The 27,591-nt window shown below is 45.6% G+C and overlaps 1 protein-coding gene across 1 annotated transcript in view; it reads right to left on the reverse strand.

The window, feature by feature from the left end:
- LOC138569360 (otoancorin-like) overlaps window positions 1-19,943 on the reverse strand; it is a 209,496-nt gene extending 189,553 nt beyond the window's left edge. Inside the window, exon 1 of the mRNA XM_069647277.1 lies at window positions 19,722-19,943. The gene's annotated coding sequence lies outside the window, so the exon portion shown is untranslated. The remainder of the gene's footprint in view (window positions 1-19,721) is intronic.
- Between the last annotated feature and the right edge of the window lie 7,648 nt (window positions 19,944-27,591).

Below are 27,591 nucleotides of genomic sequence, written 5' to 3' on the forward strand. Positions count from 1 at the left end.
ATGTAAAGAGCTGTGTCCAGACTTCTACACCAAACAGACTATTTCTTCACTGTTGGACCCTGAGATCCACTACCATTCCAAACTACTGTTTTGTTTTCATGGTACTTAGATGCTATCTCCAGAAAAACTGTGTACCGCTTTCAAACACGCCTGTCATGGAAGGAGTTAGGCTGGAGGTATACACCACACCGTCATCTTCATCTGTAGCGATTGGAGCTGATTGCTCAAATGGGAGTGATGATGCTATGCCTTTCTGTCACCGAATAGCCTGAGCAAAAACGCTAGATATGCAAGGCAATCAGCAGAGGTGACTCAGAACACCCCTGCTTTCTACCTCTGGAGATACTGGTTTATTCAGAGTCTTTCACCTCTGTAATACCACTGACTGTTTCGCCCCATCACATGACATGATATGGTTTACAAATGTACCCTTAAAACTTAACGTGTTCATAACCATGCTGGTGTACAGGGGGGAACTCCCAGGCAACTCAATCAAAAGCTTTTTCAGCACCCAAGAAGGTACAAGTGAGTTGGGAGTCCATATACACAAGAGCCTATGATCCATTTCATAATTTAAGCAACACATGTGTTAACTGCATTTTTCAGTGAGGACAGGCAGTATTGATAAAGTATTCCTTCATGGGGATTACAGGGAGCTTCCCATTCGGCCAATACTGTGGTGCGACATTAGTTTGTTTTATTTATCACATAACCTACGTAAACTATACAAGCCATCCATCTTGGAACTCAGCAGATGTGTTGAGTGCAATGCCATCTGGCCCATATGCCTAACAGCCTGGAAGATCCCTTGTTTGCTTTTTTAAACTCATCATCTGCTCCAGGATCCCCAGAGTATCTCATACAGTATGTAGAAAGTGCAGATAGCTCCACTGACTCCAGATAGTCACTTGTGTTAGTAATCAAGGCCTTGGAATCCTCTTAAAATAAGGATGCGTCATGTTTAGTGGAGTCTGCAGAGATGTGTGCTTTCATTCACTGATTTCCCTGAGACTCATTCATTTCCACAATTTGTTTTTCAACAAGGAGGCCTCCTTGCTCTGCCTTGCTGGGATTTGCCCAGCTTGCGAGTGTGCCATACTGTTAAACGTGGAGGGCGTCCTGGTAGAAAGGCTGAATGTCAGCCATAATCAACTAACTGAAGCAGAGTCCATGTTTCAATTGAGAGTAGTCACCTTCTGCACACCAAAGAATGGCTATTTTGTGAGCGAATTAGCTTCTCAATCGGTTGCCTTCGCTCCTCTGTTTAATTGCAAAAGGTACATACATAACACTGTTTAGTTATTCCCTGAAACATTCCTTACAGCATCAATGACCACACCAGATTTTGCAGACCCAATGTTGTTTGCCAAAGATTTTGTCCCACTTTTTTCCTCAACCTTATCACAGAAGGCAGCGTCAGATCATAACTTGCGGTAAAGCGAGCAAGCTTGTAGAGCCCAGGGTATAATTAACCACTGCAGCATTGAATCCAGTGGACAATGATCATAAGAAGAGATGGTGTGATGCCTGCATGAATCAGCATCCCCACATGCCCGCCTCATTAATGAGTATTCACCATATGAGTTTCCGTAACTTTAGCCCTTCCTTTTCTGTGGATGCATTGTGCACCAAATGTCCGCCAACACATGAAAAGGAATCAGACTTTCTTATGCACTTTCCAGACTGGTTATCTTCTGTCACTGACCACACGACATTTTTGTTTGGAGCCCGATTGGAATCACAGCAAACAATCAATGGTTTTGCCCAGTCAGGTAGCTTTACACACATCTCAAATTAGCGAGGATCAGCACAATTAGGTGTCTGTAATTACAAAAATGTGAAATGCTTCTCTTTATATTCCGACTGGACAATTACCTTTCAGCCAAACTGGTCCTCGACATGCCTGCCATTTTTAATTTCTGGGTGCATGATGAGCACTGCCAGCCTATGACGAATCAACTTTTGAGGCACTAGTGATCCAGGGATGAATATCTGTTTCAAAACCAACAATCACCCCACCCTTCTAGTACACCAGAGGGATCCGAACATATTGGAAACACAAGCAAATTATAAACCTCCTTCTTTAATTTTGCTAACGTGGATGGAACAGCAGGCTTATCAAGGTCATGGAACGTTGGTTAGTTGCAACACAGCGAAAATACAATTATTACCCAATGACCCAATGATAACAGTGACTGTCCAGTCAAGGTTGTATACAAATATCTACTGTATGATTATCATAACAGACAGTTCTAGCATACTACAAAATACAACCCTCCCTGTAGAGAACAGACAGTTTCAAGAAGAAAAGGGATACTTGGTTTCAGCATGGGGGGAGGTTAAAATGTCACTAGGGTGCTTTGGAGAAGAACCAGGGGGACTGAACCACAATGTACCTTGTGCTTGTAGATGCTCTTGGTGCTCAACAGTGTAGAGTCGGTTTCAGGATGCTTTGGCGCTTCTGCACAGAGTTCAAGAGGAGAGACAGCTGCGGGTATCAGGCGGTAGGCAAGTCAGCGAGCAAGGCTGGATGGATGGCTGTAGGCTGGCCTACATGGTGGCTCCCAGTCAGGTATCATGGTATCAGTGCTATTTGGTGGGTCTGAAGCATTGGTCAAGGTGTCGCAGACAAAGTTAGTGATTGCAGCGTGACAACAGTCAGCGTTGCAGTTGGTTGCAGCTTGAGGGGCTCGACTAGCTCAAAAATGTCCCTTAGGGTGGAAGCTGGTTGATGCTTGTCGAAGCACTCCTCCTAGCTGCTTCACTGGGCTTGTGTCATCCTTTAAGGCGGACGGCCCAAAGCTGATGAGAGTGTTAATTGAGCTCTCTGTGGTTCCTGATTAAAATGGCAGGGCTCAATTGAAGCTGCGACAGGACCAGACCTTTGGTCTCCACCAATCCACATACTCATACCTTCTGAATGGGGTCCCCCTCCTGGGGTTGCCTGCTGTAAACACATGTCCTAGACATGACAGGTCACTGCCCTTGATACCGAGAGGGAGGAGCTGGCTTCAGGTTGACTCAGTGCATATCAAATGTTGTTGCAGTTTTCCTGTCCTTTGTTAGTCCTGCGACCAGGCCTCCCGGGGGCCAATTTGAATTAACTCTGATTAGTATGCAAAGTTGCTACCAGCAGCTAACAAAGGATAGGGCGGATCCATTCAACATTTGCTGGTTAATTAGGCTGGCCATGGCAGGAGGAAGATTTTGCCTTTGCCCCACTGAGATGCCTTGATGTACTCTTGGTTGTCATATTCCAACAAAATATGACAGGGGGGCGGCACCTGTGGGCTGTGTCCACCAGAGTACACAGGTCTATGTGTATTTCATGCGGTGAGCATAGGAAAATGTGTGCAGATTAGTCCCCCACATTTTCCAGAGGTTAATCTACCATCATTCAATTTCATTTAAAATGACAACAAAGCCCTGGCGAGGGCACACCCATAATGCGGATGGTCGAATTCCTCACACAACCCCTACTTGCCCATGTCTCTGAAGTTACCAAAACTGTGAAAACCCAACTTGGCCAAAGTAACTTTCCATTTACCTTACATTGGTCCCCTGCAGACAAATCAATCAAGTGCATATGTCCGTACATACTGTACATCAAAACAGTGAGATGCTGACAATTCATAATTTTAACATATCAACAGGAACCATGAAAAAATGACTTCCATGTAATAAAAGATACCCCAACCTTGAATAAGATTCTTCCATGAAGACCCCATTTTGTCAAAATTAAATGTCCTTTGTAAACCAATACTTGCCACCCATTAAGAATATTTTAAAAATCCTATATTTTCGATTGTATTTTTCAATTTTCTGCCCCATTCTTCTTCCTCCCCAAAAAGTCCTTAACCCCTCCCTGTTAGGAATCCACTTTCCCCAGCAACCTCAGCCCTGAAAAATAGTCTAGGGAGCACAATTCACAACAGATGAATACACAACGCCTTAAAATCTGCTTCAAACCTGCTCAGGTCAGGCAATGTCCTCATCTCGTGTTTGTAATACAACCATTATTGTTTCTATTGAATCTTAAATCTAATAGTGCTTTGAAAGAACATCTCACACCCAGACTTTTCAAATTCTCCCATTAAACTCATACATTTGCATCTTTGTTTAGTTGATGTTTTTTTTCTTGTGGTAGAAATCAGATTCCCCTTGACGAAGTACACTTTAAAGTTGACTATCATTGGCCGGTTCCATGTGATAATGTCCCTGCAAAAATGTCGCCTGGCAAAAAAGTCACCAAATATTTGCCATTTTTTGCAGGGATATTATCAAATTGAACATGCGGGGACACCCCTGCAACCCACAGACACTTTTCCTTTGCAAGAGGAGTGGGGGACACCCCCGCCATCCCCACTTCCAATGAGCCCCTATATATGGTCAACATATATAATGTCGCCACAACCTTTTCCTGGCAACATTATGTTCAGTGACCATATATATGGGGATAATATTACCAGATACTCACCATTGGCCACGGTTTCGTTCTATGCTTGTCCTTTACCCAGCAAACTCAGTGGGACTGTGGTATATCCGAGTCCAAGTTTATTCCCCGCTGTATTTGTACAAATACCTACAAAAGTGGTGCATTATAAACTTCAGAAGGTCATTAATTGACACTGCTTCTTGCTCTGTGATCCCACCAAAAATATATGATTATTGCAGCAAGCATTTGACTCTAAATGCTGCATATACAACTCAGCTGCTGCCGTCCTTTTGCTAACAAGGGCCATTTTATCTTACAGTGTATGGGAGACAGATTCTGGGATACCTTCAAGGCAGTTCTGAGTGTGAGGTGTAAAACCTATGCGGTTAGGAGATAAAACAGTGCCTTGGAGCTATTTGATAGGTTATAAATATACATAAAAACCTGAAGACTAACTAAACTTAGTAAGGGAACACTGCACAATAAGGTCACAGCGACCATTAACCACAAAAGGGAGGGATGTGGTAAGATCATGGGTAAAGGGGGCAGCATGCAGTGAGTGTACTTACAGAAAAAGATTTGAGGGAAGCGGAACAGCCATGCATACTCCTTGTCTGGCAAATTAATAGATTGAATGCCAACAAATCATTCAAAGTCACGACTCCATTCACCCAAAAAGGTCACAAAGAACCCAACAAAAGTACTGCAGTAATAAGCAAGCACTGCCAAGCAGCGTGCCAGGAATACATCAATCCATCAGAAGAAATGATGGAGAACAACTTGAAAGAGCTACAGAGGTTGCCTTCGACTTGGGCATTGGGAGTGATTCCCGCTGGAGGGGATAGGGATTAAAAACTGTTGTGCTTCAACAACAGCTTCACCGTTTCCTGTTCCAGAACCCCAGACCTGGCCCTTATGTCAATACCAAGCCGATGGCTGCATAGCTTACTGTGAAGTCAATAATGGCAGGCTGCAAGGGCCCCGCCCCCCTATTCATAGCCTCCACCAAGGCCTGGTGCCTCAAGCTCATTTGATCTTGCCTGAAGGAGGTAACTGCCTGATCTTTGATAATTAGTGCACCCAGACACTGTAGAATAATCAGTTAACCCCTGTTTTACCCTATTTAATTCTCTTAGGATGTCTGTGCTCGGGGTTCTGGGCATGCTCACACTGAGACGCAGGCTCTTATCTTGTCAAGGTCTGCAGAAGCAAAAAGGAAGGGAACCCCAGGGGACCAATTGAGCGACAAATGTCACAAACCCTTTGAACCTTGAAATCAAACCCTGAGGCTGTCCGAATGGGCATCCAGTCAATATATCTACAACGTTACAGAGTGGTACATTTCCATAATACCGAAAAACACTGCAAACATTAATTAAATAAATAAAGGGTTGTGGGGTAAAGGGGTTAACATGGGTCAGGATGGGGTTGGGGTGGCGTTATAAGAGTAACAAAACAGGGTGTGTGGGGGAACCCCAAAATAAAAAATAAAAAAATGTGTTTATCAGTATTCTGTCAGCGATGAAATTTGCCACTCTGTTATTGTGGTCGGTAAAATCACATATAACCACCCTAATAAGTATATCTTGTTCTAGGCTACAAACATTTCATTGTTAGGGTGAGTGTTATGAAAAAAATTAAAGTAGCACCAATCCTAGTATGTATTATGCAAGTAGTGTAACAAGCATGCAACCAACTTATCAAAGATATATTTGTCTACATAAAGATCTCTTGTCATGCTTATGTTCCTAAAATGTTATCTAATTTAATACAAAGCAGCCAGAACCCCTCATTGGTTCTAATTCTCCCAGGCGTTTTTCTCAATGGGGTATTTTGAAAGAGTCCAATTGCAGTGAAACATTCTTTCCTATGCGGAATGACAATCTGCTATCAGAAGCAAATATTATGGTTATTCTATGACTGATTTTATTTTTGCTCAGTAAGACAAGCGTAACATTCTCTTCATGACTACATTGCATACTGAAAGTGATCATTAGAAATTAACATTGTATTTTTATTTAAAAAGAGGCACTTTGCAATTTGATTTTAGTAAAATTACATAACTGACTTTTAATAACATATTTTGCCCAAAAAAAGCCAAAAGTCCCTTCCTTTATGACATCTGTGTTTTTCTCTGGTCATGCTGCTGTCAGTGGCAGCTGAGGTGGCTCCAGCAAATGCACACTCGACATTGGGTCTCCAACACACAGAAAGAGAGAGAGAATGAGAGCGAGAGACGGAGACACAGAGAGACAGACAGAAACAAAAGACAGAGAGAGAGTAAGAGAGCGAGAGTTTGTGTGTGAGAGAGAGCGAGTGAGAGACATAGACAGAGACACAGATTCAGAGAGAGAAAGAGAGCACAGAGAGACTGAGGGGCGAGACGAGAGCGAGACCCCTAGATTGACATAGGATACAACATGTAGAACTACTACTACTATAATCTGTTTCTGGGTGGCCCACCTTTCAACCTGCGTTGGCTGAGATGGCTGCTTTGGGACAGGTGTCAATGCCACCTCATGTGCATGTTTAATCCAGACTACGGGCCTCATTCCGAGTTGGGCGGTCTGACCACACGTCCTTTGGGGTCCTGCTAAGGGACCAGGGCGCTAATAACGGGCCCGATATTGGCGGGCCTGTAATTAGCGCCTTCCTCATTCCCATTGAGCACTATGGGGCCCTATGGGGGCTCAAATGGGAATGGGGAATGGTTTACTGAATGGGGACTTACCGGGTCCGCACAGGTCAGAATGTCCCGGTAAGTCCCCATTCAACCAGACCGCACCCGGACTCGGGTTTGGAGGCAGCCATGGCGCTAATAGTGCTATGGCTACCTCCAAACTTGTAATGACCCCCTAGGTCTATACATTGGGATCTCGTTTTGAGCGGACGCCAGTAAGCAGAGCATGAAGGGTTGAATGGTCACAGCGCTCCGCGGGACACAGGGTGGTTTGTATAGTCCAAGCACGATAGCAAAAGCTGGATTCATAGACTTTACTTCCCCATGTTGCTCCATTTCTTCTGCTGGGAGGTTTGGTGCCATTGATGGTACCAGAGGAGACGCTGAAATCTATGAAGCACCCCTTTATCACTGCAACTGCCCCTCAGTGGTTTGGCCCGCCTGCTGAAAGTCCAGAGATCCTGATCAGGTTTCTTCGCACCGCTGAATCAGTTGTGGGCCGGTCATGCGCGAGCTTACTCTCATACGGATCCCCAGTTATGATGGCTGCAGCAACGAACAGCCCTGTTTGGCAGTTGGATGGCATCAGGACTGCATGCAGGCTTATCAGCCCAAACGGGAACCTTTGCCACATCGATGCTCATCACTGCGCAACAGGTGTCCCTCCCGGGCCATTAGAATTCCAGCTGATCGTCCACCTTAGTTATGCTCACAGGTAAGAGCTATGAGATATCCCCAAATCCTCCAGCGCTCTATCGCAGTCAGTATCGCAGCTGCTAGCGCACCCTCACTAATTAAATTGAGCATCAACTACAGGAGACAGTTCATGACACGTGAATAAGTAGAGGGGCTGAGTAATGTATAAGGATGCAGTCCACACAATTCGGCCATCTTCCCCCAAACTGGACATGGTTCATCTTTACTGTGGGGGTCATTACGAGTACAGCCGTAGGGGGTTAACGGCACCGGTAAGGGTGCCGATGCCGTTAACCCCCTACAGCCGCATTCCGAGGTCCCTTATCGGGTCCCACTAGGGCCGGCTGGTTTTACCAGCAGCCCTTAGCGGGACCCGTTAAGGGACCAGGGAGCTAATAACGGGCCCGCAATTTGCGGGCCCGTTATTAGCTCCTTCCCCATTCCCATTGAGCCCTATGGGGGCTCGAATGGGAATGAGGAATGGTTTTTGAAATGGGGATTTACCGGGTCCGCAAGGGTTGGAATGTCCTGGTAAGTCCGCATTCCGACACCACGGACCCGGACACGGGTTTGGAGGCAGCCATGGTGCTATTAGCACTATGGCTGCCTCCAAACTCGTAATGACCCCCTGTGTGTTTCTGCTTTCTTTCCTATTATAATGTATGATCAATGTGCGCTCACATCAGTATCACACTTAGAAAAACCTAAAAAGCAAATCACAAGAGGAACATACCATTCAGTAGAATTTACCACCAGGCTGCGCAATATGACCCTGTGCAGTTTAGTATTCGTAGAGCGAAGTAACTCAGCAGTCCATTTCAGCACAGTAATCTTAATTAGTATCAAACAATCTGGTCGCTAGGACTTCTGTGGTGGTCAAAGACCTTTCAGCACTAGTGGAACCCAATCCTGGATGCCGCTGGGCGGCTGGGCAGCCTCTGAGATGATGTCCCCTGCTCTCAGGATGAGCGTGGAAGGCATTTAGTTGCTGAACTACTCACAGACCTCAGTCCACTTTGGGGTCCGCTTGCCCCGTGGTAGAATACTCCAGACACTGCCCATCGCGATTTCTGAGATCCATCAATACTAGGAAATTTGCAGCCAGTACATGGTATAACACAGTTCGGGCGAGCAATACTGAATGCCTGCTGGGCCATTTAGGACCACTCTCTGGGCACAGAGGCTTTGGAACTTGCACAGTAAATGGGAAATTTAGCCCCACCCAGGATCACTCAGCAGGGGTCTGCAAACCGGCCAAATGAAACTTAGGAAGGATGAGGATCCCAAAGTGAATAACGTGGTGGGTACGCGGGCAATGCTGAATATCATCAGTAGTTGCCTGACCTTTTAGGCCATTGTGGTCACGGCCAAGCATTGTGGGGACATGGCCCCACCAAGTGTCACTGATGCTACAATGCTCTCAAGAGGAGCCCACTTGTGGTCTTCAAATTTCACTGTAAACTGATGATTGGAGATGGGGTGGGGGTGTTTTTCACTGAAACTTTGAAATAATAGCCCTGTTCCTTTAAATAAATGTTGCCATGGAAAATGTACTGTTCATAGGACCCAGCTAGAAACATAGACTTTGACAACAGATAGGGTTTGCCAGACTAATGCCATCGGACGGTTGCCCCTTCTGAGGCCTATTACTCAGAGACTACAGTCCAGAGGCTCCAGCCTTACACTGGTATACTCAGTGCTATTGATCGACATTAGCCGTCCTATGCTTTTCTAATTCGTTTAGGGATGTTTTACAGTCTGGGCAGATTTTTGGCAGAAATACAGCCAGTGGTTATTACCGCTGCCGCTAAAGGTATTTAAAAAAAATCTGCAAAGTACACCTTAAGCTGGCCAGTGGTAACAGTAGTGGTATTTTTGGAAAAAAGTTGGCAGTATTTCCGAAATGGCAGTTTGTTTTTAAGTTTGAAAAAATCTCTCCATTTCCACCATCATTATGATGATGGCAAAGTACATTTTACAGATGGGGTGTATTCCATTGCCGTACATTATTTTCAATGCCCAAAGGGTTCAAGTTTCACACAAGGGTCAAGGCTCACACATTTTAGCATGACATGGGAAATTGGGTGTGCGGGTGGACATCGGAGATGTCCACTTTGTGACCCTCCTCCAATATCTCCAGATCAACAGATGTCTCCATCTAGTGTAGAGAAGCACTTTTCACCTCTGGGGTGGTGGTAAACATTGGCAGAGTTTCTGGGTAAACATCCACCCTAAAATCCGTCAGTATTTCCTCCAGCTCTCACTCATCACCCCCTTTGCCCCGTCCAGTCTCATATAGTACTGGTCAATTTGAAATGTGTACCCTACAGCCTTATTACACTGACAACCACACCACCACCATCTGACATGATGATCTTGAAATATTTCCCTTCTGATAGCCGCAAAACAAAAGAGGTGATGGCTGGAAGGTTTGGAATTAATCCTAACCTCTGGTCTTTCCCCTTCTGTAATGGCTTGGCAGGCGGAGAATGATGATTGAAGGATTTCCCAGAGCTATGCAAGAGGTTAAGATTCAGTCTAAACCTTCCAGCCATCACCTCTTTGTTTTTCCTTCTAATAGCCTACAGGTCTTCACTTTCCCTCTAGTATGTTTGCCATGATAGCCTACAGGTCTTCACTTTCCCTCTAGGATGTCTGTCATGATAGCCTACAGGTCTTCACTTTCCCTCTAGGATGTCTGTCATGATAGCCTGCAGGTCTTCAGTTTCCCTCTAGGATGTCTGTCATGATAGCCTACAGGTCTTCACTTTCCCTCTAGGATGTCTGTCATGATAGCCTACAGGTCTTCACTTTCCCTCTAGGATGTCTGTCATGATAGCCTGCAGGTCTTCACTTTCCCTCTAGGATGTCTGTCATGATAGCCTACAGGTCCTCACCTTCCCTCTAGGATGTCTGTCATGATAGCCTGCAGGTCTTCACTTTCCCTCTAGGATGTCTGTCCCAGTTATGCTTGATGTTGCACCTGTCTGCATTAAAATGAAAAATGCCACTGCCTTGGACATCATTCATATGTTTTAGAGTTCACAATTCAATGTTTTATAATGTTCTCCATTGTATTACAGGTCGTTACATTGTCTATATGACACACCATACCTTACCCTACATCCACCTTGTATCACCTTTTACGGGTTTCTGTAAACAGTGCATGTTTAAACTTTTAGTAGCTTATGACTTTATTGAAGGTATCATTCTTTTAAGTGTTCTCAAAAGATATTTTAAATATTCGGGCAGTGAAACATCTGTTGTGTTTAAACATCAAACATTGACAAACGTAAGTACCTGAGCACACACTTCTTAGCTAACCGGTAAACCCTGTTCTGGTGCTTATTAAGCCCTTCACATTGGACTCCAATGCTGCCACTAACGCCAGGGCCATCATTGGGAGTAAGATTGATTATGGCAACGCCTTGCTGGTTGGTGCACCACCTTATGTTGCTAAAGTTCAGGTGGTGCAGAATTTGGCTGCAAGGATTGTTGGCAATGTTGCCAGATGATCCCATATTTTGCCTACATTGTTGCACAACGGATTAAGTTGAAGGCCCTAACCATTATGCACAAATGCCTGTATGGTGAAGCACCAGCTTATCTTAAAACTCGGCTACCATCGTACAAGCCATTCCTCTCTTTGCCTTCCAGTTCGGACCACTACTAACTAATAAACACATCAAGCGCATCTGCGCGGGAGGTAGATCTTTTCAATTCCTTGAGGCCACCTTATGGAACACATTACCACTGTGTGCTAGGCTTGATCACATTCTCACATCTTTTAGGAAAAATTTGAAAACTTTACTTTTCTCTGAATCTTTTACTTAGTCACTCTGCGTTCTGAGATCTCACCTTCTGATATGCTGGTTCTGTTGGACAGATGTCTTTTATGTGCTGTTGTCTTTTATGTAACAGTGCTATGACGCCTGTGGGCACTATATAAATAAAATAAAAACACCACCAAAGAAACCGGCCTATCTGAGCTGATAGACATGTCGGAGACCACAACCAACTTCTGACAGGTTTCGTCTTGCCGGGTTGCTTCGGCGACATGCAGCTTGGCTGTCTATGTACATCTGACAAGGGACCCACCTCTGGGAATGGCCGTCACCTTTTTATTTTACGCATTTCACCAACCCGGTTTAATTACATTATAATTTCTTTGTGCTAAAATCCACAGCGCACAGACGATCTTTCATTGCCAAACAAAAGTAAGTATTGGGCCTTTGTGTTACATTTGCATAATTATATTTCAGGATGAAGTGTAGATTCTTTAGCCCTACAGGGGTCATAAATATGCATTTTATACAGAAACATAACTACACAGTTGATGGCGTTTGTCACGTTTCGTTGTCTCATAAATTACTTCACATGACATGTTAAAATGTGTCTCCGAAGTGTACAATTTTGTTCAAATTGATGAATACATCATTTTAAAAATTATGAAAAAACAATGACTGATTTTACAGTGCTTTACTATTCTTAAAAAGGTAGGTGATATTACAGAGCAGTCAGGCTAACCTCTAGGAAGAGGGAGTAAGCGGGCACAAACAACAATTGTCCACCTACCGACCTATAGTAATTTCATTGCACTGGTGAACTGAAAAATGTAAATATTATGTAATATTTGAGTCAGATAACACGAATCGAAATTAAAGGTCAACTTTTGATCCTGGGGGGTGGCTTGAATGATGACCCTGCCATCATAGAGAGTAGCGGTTTGTGATCAGTTATCACTCTGATGGGTTTTCCCAGTATATATATTGAAAATGTTGGCATCCCCATAACACAGCCATCACTTCTCTCTCTATCTGGGAGTATCGTTGTTTCGTGCTAGTAAGTGCCTTGCTGGCATAGACAATCAGCCTCATCTGTCCTTGCGTATCTGCCTGTGAGAGAACCACTCCTAGGCCGACCGGACTGGCTTCCACAATGATTTCAGACTCTTTCTATGGATCAAAGAAAGCCATTGATTCCTTGCCTGTGAGTGCCTTTTTGATGGTGTCGAAGGCTTTTTGTTCGTTGTCGGACCACTCCCAGGCCTTTTCTTTCCTTGTCATCATCCAGAGGGGTTCTGAGATGGTCGCCAGACTGGGTATGAACCTACCGCAGTAGGTCACCATCCCTAGCAAGCTGCTCACCTCCGACGCGTTCCCGGGTAGTTTCGCCTCCTGGATGTCTCTGATCTTTTGCGAGTCTGGGAGATTCCTTTCTCGTGAAAGGCAAAACCAATGCTGCCATTTATAGCCTGCTGGAGCACAAAGTTCCAACAGCCAGGGACTGGCTTCAACAGTGGTCACCCAGGATCCACATTCTATGTGATTGTGTATCCCCTGGTGGCAGTATGATTAATATGCACTTGGATGGCTTCTGGGGATAGGTAATGTATTGCACCTAGTTAAATGTGGTGGCAGGCAATGTATTGCACTTAGATGAATTTTGAGGGTAGGCAATATACTGCACCTGCTTGGGTTTTGTGGTGGGCAATGTATTGCACCTGGATGGATTTTGGGGGTAGGAAAGGAACTGCACCTGCTTGAATTTTGTGGTGGCCAATGTATTGCACCTAGATAGATTTGGGGGCAGGCAATGAATTGCACTTAGATGGATTTTGGGGGTAGGCAATATAGTGCACCTACTTTGATTTTGTGGTGGGCAATGTATTGCACCTGGATGGATTTTGGGGGTAGACAAGGAATTACACCTGCTTGAATTTTGGGGTGGGCAAAGTATTGCACCTGGATGGATTTTGGGGGTAGGCAATATACTGCAAATAGTTGGATTTTGTGGTGGGCAATCTGTTGCACCTGGATGGATTTTGGGGTAGGCAACGAACTGCACCTGCTTGAATTTCGGGGTGGGCAATGTATTGCACCTATATAGATTTGGGGGCCAGTGTTATATTGCACTTAAATGGGTTTTGGTGGTAAGCAATTTACTGCACGTATATGGGTTCTGGTGGTAGGCAATGTATTGCACTTAGGTGAATTTAACCATTGCCTTTTCATCTCGCTCCTGCGCGTATGGAATTAGCCAAAGGCGCTGCCACACTCCTGCACACATTTGCTTCCACGCACAACTCGAATGACACTTTGTGCAAAACCTCTACCGTAAGAATGCAGCATATGTTTCCCGACACAAATTCGAACTGTAGCTACACACATAATTGTTTATCCTCTTGCACAACCCCTTCAGTGTATCTTTCTAGTGCACCTCTCTCCACCAACCCACAAGCCTTTTAGAGATGGGTGACTAGCAGGGATTTGGCCACACCCTCTTAACCCTTAATGGCCATATTGCGCACACGCATAATGGCACCTCCCAATTTCCCATACTTTGGACTTCGGTCCCTCCGGGGGCATTCAACCTACAGCGCGTTGGGACCACACCCATAGTGAAAGGTTCTATAAAAATGATGAAATGAAAATGAAATGAATGTATAACTTCTAAGCAATTCTGTGATGTTTGTTGTACCACTCGCGCACGAAAGAATGACAGGGTCACCTCATTAGCATATTAGCGCCCGATCTACATAGTGAACACAATCTCTGCTGCAGGCACACATGCACACCAAGCTGCTTAACGATCAATGGGAAGTCGTTTTTCTTACACAGCGCTTGCTTCCAACGGGGCAAGAGTAATATTGCGGGCGAAGTTATTGGGAGTTATTACTGATTGAAAGCATAGATAGATGAATGGATGGAGGAATGAATGAATGAATGAGGAAAGATACATTACTGGGTTAGGAGAAACACTGGTGTGGCTATTTTTCACTAGAATACAGCTACACCCATGTAAATTATGTGAAGAGCGTGTTCTACTGACACACCCAAAATCCCACTCGGTAACCCGGAAGGGGATACAAGAGATGATGACATGGGGCCTGATTTACAGAGCGATTTTCGATGGTATTGAGCCATTGTAAAACACGTTTGTAAATCAGGTCCATGATGTTTGTCAAGGGAGTACTTCTCTGGTTCATTGACAAAATATATCAGACCACCAAGACCTTAAAGCTGAGGTGCATGGGGACAGGTGTCACTTCAATTCCTTAGTCTTCCAGGTGAGGGAATTTCAGCACTGATGCCAACATCCACAGTGCAGAATCCTTCCATGTGGTTTCTGCATCAGTGTGGGCTAGGGAAAGCTGTAAGCAAAGGACTCTGTGTCAGACTGGGCTAGGGAAAGCTGGAAGCAGAGGACTCTGTGTCAGACTGGGCTAGGGAAAGCTGGAAGCAGAGGACTCTGTGTCAGACTGGGATAGGGAAAGCTGGAAGCAGAGGACTCTGTGTCAGACTGGGCTAGGGAAAGCTGGAAGCAGAGGACTCTGTGTCAGCCTGGGCTAGGGAAAGCTGAAAGCAGAGGAGTCTGTGTCAGACTGGGCTAGGGAAAGCTGGAAGCAGAGGACTCTGTGTCAGCCTGGGCTAGGGAAAGCTGTAGGCAGAGGACTCTGTGTCAGACTGGGCTAGGGAAAGCTGGAAGCAGAGTATTCGGTGTCAGACTGGGCTAGGGAAAGCTGAAAACAGAGGACTCTGTGTCAGACCGGGGTAGGGAAAGCTAGAAGCAGAGGTGTCTGTGTCAGACGGGCGAGGGAAAGCTGGAAGCAGAGGACTCTGTGTCAGCCTGGGCTAGGGAAAGCTGAAAGTAGAGGAGTCTGTGTCAGACTGGGCTAGGGAAAGCTGGAAGCAGAGGACCTTGTGTCAGACTGGGCTTGGGAAATCTGGAAGTAGAGGAGTCTGTGTCAGACTGGGCGAGGGAAAGTTGGAAGCAGAGGAGTCTGTGTCAGCCTGGGCTAGGGAAAGCTGTAGGCAGAGGACTCTGTGTCAGACTGGGCTAGGGAAAGCTGGAAGCAGAGGACTCTGTGTCAGACTGGGCTAGGGAAAGCTGGAAGCAGAGGAGTCTGTGTCAGACTGGGCTAGGGAAAGCTGAAAACAGAGGACTCTGTGTCAGACCGGGGTAGGGAAAGCTAGAAGCAGAGGTGTCTGTGTCAGACGGGCGAGGGAAAGCTGGAAGCAGAGGACTCTGTGTCAGCCTGGGCTAGGAAAAGCTGAAAGTAGAGGAGTCTGTGTCAGACTGGGCTAGGAAAAGCTGGAAGCAGAGGACCTTGTGTCAGACTGGGCTTGGGAAATCTGGAAGTAGAGGAGTCTGTGTCAGACTGGGCAAGGGAAAGTTGGAAGCAGAGGAGTCTGTGTCAGACTGCGCTAGGGAAAGCTGAACGTAGAGGAGTCTGTGTCAGACTGGGCTAGGGAAAGCTTGAAGCAGAGGACTCTGTGTCAGCCTGGGCTAGGGAAAGCTGGAAGTTGAGGAGTCTGTGGCAGACTGGGTGAGGGAAAGCTGGAAGCAGAGGACTCTGTGTCAGACTGGGCTAGGGAAAGCTGGAAGGAGAGGCCTCTGTGTCAGACTGGGCTAGGGAAATCTGGAAGCAGAGGGGTCTCCGTCAGCCTGGGATAGGGAAATTTGGAAGCAAGTGTCTGTTTCAGACTGGGCAAGGGAAAGATGGAAGATGTCTGCATCACCTGGGCTTGGGAAAGCTAGAAGCAGATGTCTGCATCATACTGAGCTAGGGGAAGCTGGAAGCAGGTGTCTGTTTCAGTCTGGTCTAAGAAAAGAAAGAAGATGTCTGCATCGGACTGGGCTAGGGAACAATGGAAGATGTCTGCATCAGACTGGGCTAGGGAAAGATGGAAGATGTCTGCATCAGAGTGGGCTAGGGGAAGTTGGAAGCAAGTGTCTGTTTCAGACTGTACTGGGGGAAGCTGCAAGCAGGTGTCTGTTTCATACTGAGCTAGGGGAAGCTGGAAGCAGATGTCTGTTTCAGACTGGCTAGGGAAAGATGGAAGATGTCTGCATCGGACTGGGCTAGGGGAAGCTGGAAGCAAGTGTCTGTTTCAGCCTATGCTAGGGAAAGATGGAAGATGTCTGCATCAGACTGGAATAGGGAAAGCTGGAAGAAAGTGTCTGTTTCAGACTGTGCTAGGGAAAGATGGAAGATGTCTGTATCAGACTGGGCTAGGGAAAGCTGGAAGCAAGTGTCTGTTTCAGACTGGGCTAGGGAAAGATGGAAGATGTCTGCATCAGGCTGGCTAGGGAAAGCCGGGAGGAGATGCATTTGCCCAGGCTGTGAATGGCAGTGGCGGGTCTGGGAGGTTATGTGGGCAGTGGGACGTTGAGAAATGTGAAGCCTGCCTCCGCTTCAGGGCAGATGATTTCACAACCAGCTGTGGTGCAATGCCATTCGGCAAGCCCTCTAACCACTGTGTGGAAACCCTGGGTTGGTTTTTGCTGTGTTTAAATTAACTGCCATGACCAGCCACTATTTCGGTGTTTCTTAAAAGAAGGACATCTGATTTGGGACAGAAACGCGTGTGATGTGTAGTGTGTGTCTGTGGACGCCGAGTGCCTCATTCTGAGTCTGGTGGCACTGGTAAAAATGCTGGTCACAGATGTTTTTATTATTTTCACTGCTCCGCCAAATCCCAAATGTGTGGCTTTTGGTGTTTCTGCCAGAACACATCCTGATTGTCGCCGGCTGAGTTTCCACCCTGAGTAACACCCCCAATCTGGTGAATAACCTTCACCCATGACCTTGCAGATTCGCCGCCCTTACAGTGAACACGCTCCGCAATACTGCAGAGTAGGCTAGTGTTGAGGGGCAGAGATGGACTGGCCTATGGGTGCCTTTGGTCCTTGGCGGGCAGATGAACAGACCAAGCACCTGTGGGCCGTAGCACAGGGTGGCTGTCCCCTAGCTGCCCCCGAGCGGGGTAAGGCACACTGGTGGGCTGCGTTGGGAGGTGTGCGCATTTCTAAGCTATGAAGGACAGTGACTGGGATGCCACCAGCAGGTCAGGCAGGGTGATGCTGCAGCAGGGCCAGTTTCAAGCTTCGTGCCACTTCACCGTACAATGGAGCAATTGTTAGCAGCAGAGAAAAGGGAATCTTCTTCTCACATTCATGACAACACATCTTCTTGCATAATCTTCACCATACTGATGTCAGTGTGTTTCTGAAATGGTTGCCTTTGCCTGCAAGAAGAGCACAGATCTCACCAGCAAGACATTAACTCGCTGAGCTATCTGTGCTACACAAGCCGTGTAGATGCTCTAGCTAGTGACCAGACATTACCTCAAGTGGGGTGGATGGGGGTGCTACGGGGACCGTCAGTGTCACACTAGGAATCTCTCATCTGCTATCTACTGCAGTGTGTTTGTCTCTGCTGCCCAGGCAGCCCGCAGCAAGAGAGGAAGAAGTCACTGGTGGGGCCGTGACATAACCCGATGCACCCCTCAATAGGTCGGGGGACCTGGAGTTTGCTGGAGCAAGCACACTGGGCGGGATGAATTGCCAGGCTGCAAGGGTCCCAGACACTTGTGATGCTCTTGTGAGACCCTCTGGCATGGCAGAGCACGGGGACAACGCTTGTGCATGCAGGATATTGAAACCATATGAACATTCTCACAAATTGTTGCTGCCTCATAGGCAACTACATCAAGGGTTATAGAAGTTGCTAGCACAAAATGTGTGATATTACTTCCAATCAATTCTGGAGCTGAGTCTTTTCAGGTGAATTTTTAGTTATGACTTCTGCTGCATTTCACATTTGGCTTCAATTTTGAAAAAGGTTTTCAGAAAGGTTTTAATTGGTTAGTATATTTCTGATTTGACTGTATTGAGAAGGGATTGTATATGTGTATGTAATTGTATTGATGCAATTGTACTGATGAATTGAATTGTGTAATTGTGTATGTTTTATAATGTGTCTCAGGTTTCTATTTAACCAAGTACACAATACAAAAAAAGTAACTCAGTTGTGTGAGCTGCACACACTTGCATTAGAAATAGGTGCATTAAAGAAGCCGTGCCAGGCTACAATATCAACCCCATGGTAGTGCCATGTTCTGCTAATATGCTTGTGTACTGAGCCACTTCGCTGCTGTAGTAGACTCAGAGTGTGTGGACTTGCCCGGGGCAGGGAACGCTGTAGAGTGCCATAGCCTGGGGTATTCAGACCTTAAGGTGAGAGGGTGGGAAAGCGGGAAATAGATGCTACACGCACAGGGGGCGGGAAAATGATTCCTGATGGCATAGGTGCACGCCTGTCCTGTAAGGTGGACCATGGTTCCGGGAAAGAGAGGCGGCCGCCCTGCCCCAAAGTCCTGTGACAGTGGGCTGTGTTTCCAAGGCAGATGTGGGGAATTGTAAGTCAGTACACAATGTAATGCCGGATGCATGAGGAGCTTGCCATCTTAACGCAGCAGAAGCACAAGGATCTGGCACCGCTGGAGCTACTCATTCCCTACAGCAGTGCACCAGCGGCAAACATGCAGCGATCGAAATGTTACCCTCTTTTCATGATCGTGGAATAAGTTAAGGAACAAAGTTATCTTCCTGCAAACTTGGTCCCAAATCTCCCCTTTGCAAAAATAGACCTCCAACAGTTTGCAGCCTCCATTTTCTTAAAACATCACAAATGGAGCAAAATTGCTCTGCTGTTTGACTAGTACAAAGAAGGTCGCAAGAAGTCCTGGGGTCTTGGGGGAGGAGGGAAGGAGTTTACATATGTTATGTTATAGGTATTTGTACCGCGCACCGTCACCACCGAAAGTGGTCCCCAGGCGCCCTCCATATACTTAATTTAATAAAACCCCTTCTAATGTGATTTTTAAAAAAAATAAATCTATGTGAGGCAAATCCCTTATTTGGTCAAATGTAAGGCCATTGCAAAATCTTAATAACTAGAATGCGCCCTTTAGTGTCTAAGCCTGATCATACGCTTTGAATACGTCTGGTAGTATTTAAAAAAAGTCCAACCGAATCACTCGAGATTCTGAAGACGAAATAAATGATTCGCTAAGTTCACAGGCAGCTAAAAGCCCCCCGCGATAGCCGCGAGTTGGTACATACCTCTGCGTCCAGCAGCCGCCACCAAAGACTGTCCCGAGACAGGGGAGGGAAATCAGCGCAGCAGCGGCCGCTCACAGATGTTTTAATCGGAAGATGAACTGGGTGTGTCTCCCAGGCGCTGCAGAGACCGTCTCTGGATCTCACGCGGTGGACGCGCCCATCAGTTCCTGCTTCTGAAACCGAGAAGGGGGGGGTGGCGGGCGGCCTGGATCACAGTGCCTGGTTCCGTGCGTGGGGGGGAGCGCACCTGTGCACCGAAGCCGGGGGAGGCTCCCCAGAGCCACTGGATACGCAGAAGATGATACTGGCAAGTGGAAACGGCTTTATGCCGCAAAACAGGTCGAGCAGCTGCGACCTTTCAGAGTTGGAAATTGCGCACGTTGAGCTGCACAATACCTTGGAATGCCTACAGATACCTTGGCTCTGGCAGCGCACTAGTTGACAGTATATTTTTCCCACACCGCTCCCATTTTATGCTTGCCAAAGAAATAAAAGCATGCAGCGTGAAGCGCAGTGAGGATTTGCGAAGTTTATTTGGAATGAAATCACCAGTGCGGGCACTGTCCGCATCAAACGTACAATACTAAGTACCAACTAACACAGCGACCAATCAAAAGAATTGACAAGTCAAGAAGCCCCCAATGAAAATGATTGGCTCATCAACAGGGCGGGCCGTAGGATTTGTGAGGGAACTGGGCGGCATATGGTGTGTGCCCCCCCTCCCTTTTTCATAAATAGTGCTATTACAGAAATGATATCATAGAATGAGTCTTCAATATGCAACGCTATCATGGGAAGGTAAATTAAAACAAATTGACATGAGTAAGGCAGGAGAGCAATACACAGTGATGTCCAGGATATGAATTGTCAGTGTTAATATTTACTATGTGGCAATATCAGGAGTGAGTCTTTTTTTGAAGTAGTAGACAGTGTGATCTCAATACCTTAAATAGACTTTTAATTTTGGCAAATAAGGCATAATGAGATAAAAGGATTTGCCCAGGAGCACACACTTTGGTTGAATAGAGAAGCCAGGATTTGTGACCAGTCTACAATTCAGGAACTTGAAAACACCTCTTCCTAAATATAATTGGTAGAATTGTTGTTTGCAAAAGGTCTTTTTGAAACTTTTGTTTGAAAACACCATCTGACTGTGAAAGGAATTGCAAAAATATCACGATTGTAGTTTGCTGTGGTCTTTATTTGCGTTTCATAATTGTTTTAATTTTTATTGTGCATATATTTGACCATATTGTCGAAATTAGCAATATGCTTTTACTTCAGAAGCTACAGATAAGGATTATTCTGGCTGTCCAAAGAAATAAACTCCAAGCAAGTTCTAAGGATGTCATGTCAGGGCAGGGATTGGCCCGGGAGCAGTCGTGGCAACTTGCATCTACGGCAGGACTGACTTATAGTACGATAGACCCTATTTACCTGGGATGTCTTGAGGCAGGGAAGTAAAACATTTTTCAGGTCTTCAAATGTTAACAAAATTAACAGGGCTCCAGTCGTAAAAAACAAGTGGGCGAGACTCAGTAATACATGCATAGGCACTGAGTACAAGGGCGTAGTTGCACCCGTTCTCCTTGCCGTGTTCATCTAAATCCCTGGCTTTGGCAGGCCTTGTGTCTCCTCTCCTGCTGGGTTCAGGCATGGTGATGAGTTAGCATGCATCCTGCAAAATTAGCACCTGCTGCTCACTTCAAAATGGGATGCAAGCCTCATTAATGTACTACTTGACTCTTGATTGCGTGGGGTGTGGAAACCCCACATCTGTTTTGCAGGTGCGGGAGTTGCAGGGTATCCTACAGCAGAATGAAGCAAAGACAACCCAGCAGCATAGGTGACTGTTGCTTAGATGTTATAGGTTTAGACCTTCCTTTAAATCATATGGCTTTTTTCCTATTCCTTCTACAAAATGTGTTGCAAAATGTGTTGATTTGACCAGGCGATTGGTACAGCTCCCTTGCGTCACTCAGTGGGTGAAACTGTGCCCCCACAGAGAAAATCAAAAGCTACCACCCATTAATATATGTAGAGAAAATAAACATATATTAATGTGAAATGTACACATTTTGTTAAATTGGCCTTTCCCCTTAGAAGAAAGTCCACAAGACAAATTAGCATTTGCCTTTCTAAACAATTAATCAACCTGGAAAAATAATCAGAGATAGATGAATTTCCAATAACTATGCTGGCAAAGTATGAAAGGTATAGGTTCTGGATACTCCATACACTTAAAGTTTCAATAAACAAACTTTGTCTCCCAAATTGTCTCCCAACACGTGTTTCCCCATGACTTTAGCCACGGTTCCTCAGGGGAGATTCCTTGTCATGTTTCTCATAATTCTGATTCAGTATTGATTGGTATTCAATTTTCTCTCTCATCGGCTCTCTATTTGTCTTCCTTTTGTTCTTTTTCCCTTTTTTTTCCTCTTTTTTCCTTTTTTTTCTTTTTTTCCCTTGTGTGTAGATTCTTGTGGATTCAAAGATGGAACCACGGATGCACAGAGGCAATCGTACCGAGAGAAAGGAACATCTTTGAATCCACAAGAATCTACACACAAGGGAAAAAAAGAAAAAAAAGGAAAAAAGAGGAAAAAAAAGGGAAAAAGAACAAAAGAAAGACAAATAGAGAGCCGATGAGAGAGAAAATTGAATACCAATCAATACTGAATCAGAATTATGACATGACAAGGAATCTCCCCTGAGGAACCGTGGCTAAAGTCATGGGGAAACACGTGTTGGGAGACAATTTGGGAGACAAAGTTTGTTTATTGAAACTTTAAGTGTATGGAGTATCCAGAACCTATACTGAATAAACAAATTGGAATTAACATAACCAAGTGATTGAGTAATTCTTCCCAAGGAGCGCACTAAAGGGTACCAACTTTATTTCTCGGAATTGTACATATATTGCTGCAGCCACAATACAGGCACCCCTGGTGCAGACCCTTAGCCATCTGAGAAAGGAACCAGAGAGTCACAAAGGCTTCGCTCTAGATAGGAACTCAAGCCGACATTGGCTGCAACATCTGTTTTTTTCAAAAGTATGAAAGGTGCCAACCTTTAAAACCCAACAATTTATATTGAAATATTCCAAGGAAAACAAAATTCAAACATAAAACGTGTGCTTCAATGACACTTTTATGTGGTGTTGTGTGTAAGCGCCTGCCCTCCAAACATGACAACCTGCTGCGAAATTTTAGTAGCCGAACATGTGAGCAAGCAAACTTTCATTTTTAATGCTGGTCTCAAAAACACTCAACAGGGGTTGCGTCCGCCCTCTGAAAAAAAGTGGGTGGATGCTGTAACCTCTCCCATCACATCGTTGCCCTCTCATCCTTTCCCCTCTCACCCTCATGTATGGCTTTCAACAATGCTCTGTTTTATAACGATAACTTGAAAAGTACACAGACCTTACTAAAGTACTCTTACACACATATATAAATCCTTGTAGAAGTATGCTAGGCAAAAGTGTACAATTATGGCATTATTCCACCACCTTAAATGGAAGACTACAAATACCAGAATGCAATTCGGGAGAAGGCAAAACTTGGCCTGTGGATTTTGAAAATGTTCTTTCAAGACTTAAGTACTAATTACTAAATTCTTTGCACACAAAACCCCTTTTCCTAAATTGGACCTCGAAGTTATCGATAGATTCGGGATTTGGAGTCCTGGCCTCGTTTCTATAGAAACACCCATCCAATGAGTGCGGCGGAGGCCTAACAAAATGTGCACAAAGTAACAAGCGTTTCCATAGAATCCGAACATTGAGTGACACAATACCAAGCACAAACTGAATAATGGCCATAGGAATGGTGTGTGGCACAGCAAGAGTCCCTCTCCAGAGTAACGCCTCAACAAAGTCCAAATCGACATCAACCAATTGACGGCATATCTCTAATGTACATGTTATTGCTGCTAGAATGTTCCTGTGAAACCATTTTAAAATTGGCGCTAGCGAAAATTGCCTGTACTGCCTCTGAAAATGGCTCTCTTTTAAGTAAGCAATCAGGGCCATTTATTCCACGGGGTAGAAATATGGAAGCCGAGATATTTGATTATTAAACGCTTTTTGGTGTGTCAAATATGCACATGTGAAAATAAAGCAGATAGTTTTAAACTGTTTTGTGGCGTATATGTAATCGTCCTGGAGGAGGGCAGAGCTTTTAGGCAGCTAACTGGTGGTGTGCGTGTGCTTTCAAATTAAAAATGCCCCTTTGCAGTTCCTATCAAGGAAACGTTAAGAGCGTCTTGTCCAAAACAATGGTCTCTTAAATGAGCCATCTCTTGTAAATCGCTCCCACTTTAAATGCTCTGATTGAAGTGATAGGCAACACGTAGCTGCACCGTCTAGTGGGCCCCTGGGAGGGGTATCCTTGTCTCGAGAGCTTTGCAGAGCAGGTTGAGAGGTGACACGTTGCCTCACTAGGACCACAAAACAGGAGCCTCGTACATGGAGGCAGCACAGCCCCTTTTGAAAGCAATATCCCTTTATATGCTGTAGGGAGGCAGCTGGTGTCTGCAGGGCCCCAATGACTGTGATGCCCTAGTCAACTGCACAGACTGCCCGTGCCTCCGGCTGGCCCTGCTCGTCAATCCACCAGTGGAAAAGCTCAACACTGTGTGATCATTTCAGGTAACACTACCACCTGGTCCTTAAGACAAAGGTAACCACCAGCTAATAATAGAAACCCACAATATTTAAGTAAGAAAATTAGCACGACCTCCACGTCCTTCTTTTCCTCCACACAGTTCATTACTCTATGAAGGAGTCAGCCTTCATCCTAGTTACTTCTAGCATATCCTTTTTCCATCCCACAGCCCCCTCATGATTCCTCTCCACTGGTATGAGATGGAAGGTGGCCCACTACCTCCATAGCTCCTGTTTGTTCGGCTCTGTCGCAGCCTCTTATGGTGTTTTTGCTGGGCTGGAGCTGATGGTGGAGTCCCGTTAGCCCAACCAGCACGCGGAGGTGAGGAGCAGACCTGGTAAAACCGCGCAGAGCCGGGGAAACTGGGGTCGCTGTGCGTGAGAAATGGATCCGGGGTAGGGCCTCGAGCCACATTGGTGATGCTGGGGGGGAGGGCTTCTCTCCACACCCACAAGGGACACTGCACACCAGAGAGTAAGGAGTGCTGGTGAGATGGCCCACGGTACAAAATGGGGTAGGCAGGAAATGTGTGTACCATATTTGGAAGCTTGTTGTGTGACTATTCACAACTATGGGGTCGCACAAGAGAAGCAGGAAGCACTGGTACAAAGCAAGTGACTCTAGTAGCTCATCTTCCTTTGTTATATGGGACAGGCACAGCAGGAAGATCAAGGCTTTTATTAAGGACACACTGAGGGAAGAGCAGGTCGGCTTGAGAGTTCAGGGGCCTGGCTCAAAGTGCAGAAGGGCTTCCTCCTCTTCTTCCAGCACAAAAATTCGTCATTGGAAAGTGGCATCTCTGGGCAGGATGCAAAGCCAAAAGAAAAGTGCTTGGATGAGGAGGCAGGGGCAAGGTACGGGAGTGTGTGGCAGGGTGGATGCAGTTCGCTGAGACTGAAACTACTACTCAGTACCCCAAACCTATGGGGAGGCAATTCAGGAAACCGGGAAAAGGGCATCCCGTTGATTGACATCAGGGACAAGCTGATGCCTGAATGGAAGGAACCATACAGGCTGTCCATGCTGAGGTTCACGGGGAAGCTTTACCCCTTGAGAGGGGAGGAAGCTTTGGTGCCTACTGCATTTCAGACTGATTCTTTGCTCTCAAGCCCCACAGGACACCCATTAATGTCCTTGGAGCAGGCGGCAGTGAGGTAGGTGACTGATAAAAATGGTGGACTCTGCTTTGAGACGCAATCATGCAGCCTCTCACCTGTCCCTGGGCTCTTTAACTCACATCACCTCTGGAGGACTTTAAAGAGCTCTACCCACTTCTGGAAGAAGGACAGGAATGTGCTGGCCTCCTGGAGCCTATGCATCGCCAAGTTGAATTCCTGTCAGGCTTGGTGTACGATAGGGTCAGGTCGACCCCAATGGCCATCAGTACTGCAGTTGCATCGAGGAGGTTTAGCCATGTAAAAGATTGGCAGACTGAAAATTCCCAGAAGAATGTGCCTGTGACAAATCACATTCTGGGGTAGCAGTGGTCTAGGGGGGAATGTCGTTTTCTAAACCATCAATCATCCCCACACCTCTACTACATCAGAATGCATCTTAACAGATTGGATTAAACAAGAATACAAATAAAATTATAATCCTCATTGTCCAATTTTGGGAACACGGACAGAACTGCAGGCTTATCTACTCTTAAGGTTATGGATTGTTGGTTATTTGCAACACAGCGCAAATAGAATTATTACCCAATGATACAAGGAGTGTCCAGTCAAGGTTGTATAAACATCTACTTTATTGTTATCACAACCAACAATCTAATAACACTACTGAACACAACCCACCCTGTTTAGGAATGCAGTGCACAGACAGTTTCTAAGAAGGAAAGGTGATGCACTCTGCATACTGACAGGAGGGTGGTTGGTACGTTTAATAACCACAATGGTTTTTCAAAAGGCTTCTTGGCTTAAGCAAAAGGGGGAAAGTGTCTAATAATGTCTCTAGGGGCCTTCTCTGAAGGACTAGGGGGACAGAACCACAATGCACCTCTTACTGTAGCTATTCTTGGTGCTCGACAGAATCGAGTCGGCTTTAGGGTGCATTTAGGCTTCTGCGAAAGAGTTTGAGATGGGAGTCAGCAGCGGGTATCAGGCGGCAAGAGGTTTCAGCGAGTGAAGCTTGGTGAACGGCTGAAGGGTGGCATTCAAAGTGACTTGGGATCAGGAATCGTCTCATTGCTGATCAGCAGTTCTGAAGCACTGGTCGAGATGTCTTGGGTTCCTTTCAGTGACTGCAGCTTGACGGCGGTCAGCGTTGCAGTCAGTTGCGGATCAAGGAACTTGACTGGCAAAAGAATGTCCTTTAAGACGGACATCGATAGATGTGAGCATATGGCCCTTTGGGTATCGTGCATGCAATGGATGGGGATGCAGAATAACTCTGACACCAATTAATCAAACCAACTCCGGAAGATGGAAAAGGTTGCTGTATTATTAACAATTATCTAAAACAGGGATTTACAACAGACATCAACAGACGTTCGCTCAAGCTCTCCGTGAATTTCTCATAAAAACAGCCTTATAAACAAAAAATACATCAGATGTGACATCATACTACGTGGAAAATGAGAAAAACCTACGAGGGATTGTAATATGTTCAAGCGGAACATCTAAGTATACTTTCAATACAGGCTGGGATTGTGATTGGTCATCTACTGTCAGGTGGACAACTTATGCCTACCCCTGAAACATGTAATCTTCAACACTATTAAGTACACAGGTTATCACTGGTTCTCAAACTATAAGGCCCTTCATTATATGGCCCTCTATAATTGGTTGGCATACTCGTGACATGTTTGGAACTTTCGGCACACTTAGCAGCACGTAAGCGCAGACCCAGGTGCCAGGCGGTGGACTTGACTTTACCTTCCCACCCAATTAGCACATCATCTCTCATCGCCCATGCCTTCTGCCATGAGCATTGTCTTTGAAGTTGGCCTTGCAAAATATTCTTGTCTCTGGGAATATATGGGAGTGCAAGCATGCACTATCGTTGTTCTAGGACTCCACGCTCAACTCTATTTCCATCCTTGGCTCACATGACAGGAGACCATGATTTGGATCATTTTGCAGCATTTAAATGTCTTAAATGAATACAACTTGGCACGCTTTGTGTTCTTTCTTCACACATTAACAAGGGATGATGCAGCTTCTCACGTTCACTGCCTTCATGAATAGATAACCGACCATGGCTTG

The sequence above is a fragment of the Ambystoma mexicanum genome, chromosome 2q (assembly GCF_040938575.1).
Source record: "Ambystoma mexicanum isolate Mex_15411 chromosome 2q, UKY_AmexF1_1, whole genome shotgun sequence".
Taxonomy (NCBI): domain Eukaryota; kingdom Metazoa; phylum Chordata; class Amphibia; order Caudata; family Ambystomatidae; genus Ambystoma; species Ambystoma mexicanum.